General features: G+C 42.5%; 1 non-coding gene across 1 annotated transcript; it reads left to right on the forward strand.

Annotated features, from left to right (window-relative positions):
* Positions 1-2133: 2133 nt before the first annotated feature.
* On the forward strand, positions 2134-2216 carry TRNAL-CAG (transfer RNA leucine (anticodon CAG)). Its single transcript has one exon. It is a non-coding gene; the product is annotated as a tRNA-Leu (tRNA).
* The last annotated feature ends 3784 nt before the right edge of the window (positions 2217-6000 follow it).

Here is a 6000-nt window from a genome sequence, read left to right on the forward strand (position 1 = left end):
GTAATTATTTATTGTAACTTTGAAACTGAAAGTGACACTAAAAATAAATTTGGGTGTCCTGGAAAACAGCCTTGAAATTTTTCATCTAAGGAAGCCACAGACAATATATGGCAGAGGACTACCATGGTAGTCCTATGTCCCACCCATCTCATGTTTTCAGTTTTGTTTTGGGGAAGGGGTGGGTTGCTATTTTTTTTACTTTTTGGTGACATTGTCCATTACCCCTCTGTGTTCTGAAAAGGAAATTTGTAACTCTGCATAAACAGTCTTGGGATAGTTTGCTGTTCAGGCAGTAAATTGCTAGTGATCTACTAAGCCACCCATGAAATAAATGGCAGACTGCTGGAGGAGCCGCCTTCCTTCTCCTTGTCACTTTATCAATGTCTTGTTCCCTCTCTTCTATGGATACAAGGGGAAGGGGTGGCTGGAGCTACCCTGGGCATCTCTGTGGTGGGTAACTCTGAGGTTTGGGGCAGAATGTCACTGTGCTGTGAGATATGGGTTGGGGTCTGCTGTCTGCAGGTGCTGGGCTGTCTCTTCAAGGCTGGGAGGAACCTCCTAGATGCGGTCAGTGCTGGCTGGACAGGGCAGACAGTTTTCTCAGCAGCATTATGTGATCTTCCCAAAGAATTCCCTGTGTTTAGAATGATGTTAGAGTTATAAGAGGTGTGAAGGACCCTGGGGACATCAGAAGCCACTCCTTCAATATTGGGAAGGAACATGAATGTCAACTGTATAAAATACTCTGTGGCCTTTTTTTTTTTTTCTTTTTCTTCTTTTCTTGATAGCAATATATTTAGAAAAAGCTGCTGAATAGTTCTTAGGATGTGTCATTCTCTTCTCAGCTAACTTTTAAAAGCCAGGCAGCTAAATTACTCCCAGTAGCACAAAGATGATGTTCAGCTAACCTCCCTTTCTAGCTACCTCTCTGTTCTCAGTCCACATTTTCCAAACAATTTTCCAATGTGTGTCGAAATAAATTTTTAAATACAGCTCACCTGAACTCCAATCCAGCCTCCACTGTTGGCAGGAGAAAGTTTCTATCAACTTCAAATGCAATGAATCAGACCATGAGGAAGAAGTCACAATGTGAACAACTTTAAGCTTTTATTCTTCTTAAAGTTTAAACACGTAAATGTATGTTCACACATGCATAAAAGAAGTATCTTTTTTTTTTTTTTTCTGTCTGTTCCACCTTAGAACAGATAACGTTTGGATATTTTGCACACTTGGGTATCCTTGCTCTGCTGCAAGTAGCAATACCAATTCACAGCTAACGTGCAGAATGGAGGTTGCCCTGCTATTCCCTTGCTGGTGGTGCACAGTTCTAGCTCCAGCTCAGCCCCACGCCATCACAGTCCTCGCACTCTCACAGAGCCCAGATTTCTGCACAAAAGCACTCTGGTCTTGGGACATGATTCAGACACCACCCCCTAAGGGGATCTCGGGACCTCAAAGGAGGGGAATGTTAAGATAAAGCAGTTCCTGGAAAATGAAAACTACAGTCAGACGTGCAAGGTAGATTTACTTCTAATCTACAATTTAAAGGCAGTAATTTCTCCCTCTCACCCCTACTGTGATGCTCACTACACAGGCTGGGTTTTTAGGCTTGGCTCTAGAAGCAGAACTTGAAGCTTACTGTGCCTTTTGAAAGAAAATATTGGAGGGCCTGTTATATCTCTTTATTAATAGGTTTTAACTAATCCTCTATTCATTGATGTCCATTATGAGATTATACAGCTCAAATTAAGTTAGTGCATACAATATATCTACAAAGAATTCCATAATTGTGTGTTTCTAAAGGAAAAAATGGTTCAATAACTATGGCTGAGATTAGCAACTGGCATCATAGTCTTTGTTGACTGAGGAATATTGCTAAAGTGGGGCAGCTTTTCTTTGCCTGTACAAGTTAAACCCTTAAATTGAGGTGGTTCTGCTCTCTCGGAAGAAATGTTAAGAAGGGTTAGTAGCGTACATAGGGCACAAACATGCATTTGGAGGAGGAATCAAAAGCCCCAAGCTGGCAGCAGTGAGAACTCCAGTGGCAGGAGCTATTCTCAGAGGAGAAGAGATTTATGAGCAGTTACATTCATGGTTTATTTCCATCAATAGCATTTGATAAGGCAGTAGCAGGTCAGGATGGCCGAGCGGTCTAAGGCGCTGCATTCAGGTTGCAGTCTCCCCTGGAGGCGTGGGTTCGAATCCCACTTCTGACAGCTCCTTTTCTGGACAAGGGGACTGAGATGGGCCGAGGCCAATTGTATGAGGTTCAACAAGGCCAAGTGCCAGGTCCTGCACTTGGGTCACAACAACCCCAGGCAATGCTACAGGCTTGGGGAAGAATGGCTGGAAAGCTAAGCGGTGGAAAAAGATGGTAGTGGTGTTGGTGGCGATGGGTTGTTAGTTAACAGCAGTTGAATATGAGCCAGAAGTGTGCCCAGGTGGGCAAAAAGGCCAACAGTATCCTGGCTTGTATCAAGAACAGTATGACCAGCAGGACTAGGGCAGTGATTGTGCCGCTGTACTCGGTGCTGATGAGGCCCCACCTTGAATCCTGTGTTCAGTTTTGGGCCCCTCACTACAGGAAAGACATTGAGTTGCTGGAGTGAGTTCAGAGGACAATGGAGATGGTGAAGGGTCTAGAGAACAAGTTTCATGAGGAGCAGCTGAGGCAACTGGAGTTATTCAGCCTGGAGAACAAGAGGCTGAGGGGAGACCTCCTCACTCTTTACAACTACCTGAAAGGAGGCTGGAGCATGGAGGGTGTTGGTCTCTTCTCCCAAATAACAAGTGACAAGATGTGAGGAAATGGTCTCAAGTTGTACCAGGGGAGGTTTAGATTGGATATTAGGGAAAATTTCTTCACAGAAAGGGTTGTCAGGCATTGGAGCAGCTGCCCAGGGCAGTGGTGGAGTCACCATCCATGGAGGTGATTAAAAGACATGTAGATGTGGTGTTTAGGGACATGGTTTAGTGGTGGACTTGACAGTGTGAAGTTAGTGGTGGGACTTGATGATCTTAAAGTTTTTTTCCAACCTCAATGATTCTATGATTCTACACGTATAACCTCTTTGAGACAAGGATTAGTTGCTCAATAAGCACCCGTGACAGTTGTGCCCAGATGTTGCATGTATACACACCAACAAAACCGACCTGAATCACCTGTTCTTTGGGGGGCTTCCTGGACCTGGCACACTCTGAAAGGATTACATCATTTGTCAACCAGATTGTGAATGCCAAGATTTTTTTTGGAGGAGGAGGAGGAGAAGAGGTTAGTTAGCTGCTTTTTATGAGCAAATACATCTATAATATGCTGAACTAGCTAAAGCTCTGCTTTCTGTCAACCTTAATTTACTTTGTATCCAGGGCTTATTATCAGGCTTGACTGATACAGAAGTCTTCTATGCTTAAGACATGAAAAACAGAAAAGAGCATACCTCAGGTATTCTTCCTGTCTGATCACTGCGTATGTAGATAAAATCTGACTACAAGCACACACATATGAGGAGCTTCCAGGAGAGGCAGAAGTTCAGCATAAAAATAAGCAGCTAAGTACAAAAGGAAGCTAATCTTTCCAAGAAAAGTCAATACATTATGCTTCAATTGGCTGCATACTGTGCTGAGCAGGTAAATTGTAGGAGCTTTACAGGACACTTGTGTCTAACTAAAATAGCTTTTTGGTTTTAAAATCTCTTCCATTTCCAACAGCTTTCTGAAGTTAGATCCCCCCTCTCCCTCAGCTGGCTGGTCCTGCTCTCCCACATTTGCTGCTTACAAAATGAATTGCCTCTTGGGAGTCTTGTTTACCAAAATGCAGGGTCACATCTGCAGTCCTTACTCAAGCAGAACTCATATTGATTCATCCACACTTTTATAGAAATAAGAACTGCAGAACCTGATCTTCCCTCACAGCCACAGTGATACCTCTGGTTAAAAGGGGAATCATCGAAGGAGCAGTCCCAATGAATCAAATAAGCCAACAGTGAGAACTTCCATCCCTACACCTTCTATCTTCAGCGTGAGTGAAACCATGCCCTCATCAAAGTCATGGACATAAATGACTTTGACTTACAGAACCAGAAATTTCACATTTTAGATAGATTTGATATGATCTCTGCATATGCCTGGAAGAGCTGCAAGACCATCACAAATGATTCCCTCTCTAAATATGATATATTGAGCTGACTCATGCCACTCACATTAGCTGAGTTGCTTTATAAATCCAGTCTTTCCATCTAGACCTGAACGGGTCTGTATTTTATTTTCTGTTCTTCCTCCTTTTATCCTTGCATTTAGCAATAGAAACTGATAATTCATAGAGCAAAGGATGACTTTGCTGCAGTGCTTCCAGACTTAAAGTTGGTGTCTCTGATTAAGTACTATCTACATTTTTCTCAGCTAAGTTCTCCCACATCACATTTTCCTTTAATTTTAGATTTTATGTTGGCAATGAATGGGATGCATTGCACCACAAGCTGGCTAAAGAGTCACTTACAGAGAGAAAACCTCCTTGAAACAGCAGGTAAAGGCACTAGCTCCCAAACTCACACAGCCATCTGAACAGCCAGCTAGCCCTCTACTAACCAGGGAAGAGCAAGCAGGGGAGAAGAGGTGTGGAGGAGAGAGGGCAGCTTCACTGGCAGGGCACATCTGGGGTCCTGCTCTGCATGCATGGAATGGTATTTTCCCTTCACTGAATTCCTGGGTGAGGGTGACATCTGCCTCCTCCAAAGATGAAGACTCTTCTGTGGATGAATTTTACAGTCCCTGAAATATATCCCTATATATACAACTACAACAACAAAACAAACAAAGCAAAACCAAAACCTAAAAAAACCCCACATCACCTAAGTGATGTGGGATTTAAATAAGGAATAACCACTCAGTACTTTGAGACCTATATTTTAGGAACAGGAAATGGGATGTTCTGTTTGGTAGCAAGACAGCTGCCTCGACTCTGCCTTTAATCCCCCTGTCAGCACACTGGTGCTGGCAGAGCATTGAGACAGCCTGCCAAGGTAAGCCTATAAACACACTACAGCTTCATTTTTATAGTCATAAAGTTCCAAACAGTGATTTGTAGTTCCAGAATTGCTTTAAGTACTCTTTATTCTTGTCCTACCACTCTAAAACCTGGAGTGATCCAATGTATCGTGGATATCTGGTGCTCCCAGTTTTCTGCCTTGTGATTGCACTGACCCAACGAGATGTTGCTGCACCATGCGGAACAGTAATAGTGAACACTAAATCCCTTGCTACATACAGTCTCTGAAGTGACATTCATGCACGACATTTAGCTAACCATTCTGAATAGCAGACCAATTTGAAAAAAAAAAAGGCAAATTCTATCTCTCATATATCTATGAAAAGAAAAAGAGATAAAGTCCTTGAATACATTACTGGCTTTACATTGGCCCAGCCTTCACAATCACATAAGGAGGAAGGGCAGAGGGAAATAAACAGAAATGATGTATGTGTTTGTTTGCAGAAAACAAACCTGAGGGAGTACTAGAAAAACAACTAGGAAAAAATCCATTATGAAAATATTTTGCGTTCTCTCAGCTTTTGCCTTTGTCAGACAAGAAGTAAAAAGGCAGGAGAGCATGATATTAAGATGCCACTACCTAATAATTTCTTGATAATTGCCCTTCAAGAGCAAATGACAATGAAATGAGTAAGGTAGAGCTTTCACCCACTCTATCCTGATTTAGGCAGTATGCTTTGGTACACACTTCCTTTGAGTAAACAGTACCTATAGTTATACAGGATCTATTCTCCCATTGATGTACCAGGGATTTATGTAGGTGAGTCCCATTAATGCTAATGGAAGTTATGTGTGTAATTCCCCTTTTTCAGCAATGAGAGAATAGACCTTTATGTTTCTAAAGTAATTACAGCCTTAGCTCTGGCTAGGCTGTTCTCCCCACCCTCCCCCTTTTGATAACTTCTTTGCTTCCCTCCCCAGCATTGACTCTGGGAGAAAAAAAAGGGATAAATTCC

This window comes from Columba livia, chromosome 6 (assembly GCF_036013475.1).
Source record: "Columba livia isolate bColLiv1 breed racing homer chromosome 6, bColLiv1.pat.W.v2, whole genome shotgun sequence".
In the NCBI taxonomy this organism is placed as follows: Eukaryota; Metazoa; Chordata; class Aves; order Columbiformes; family Columbidae; genus Columba; species Columba livia.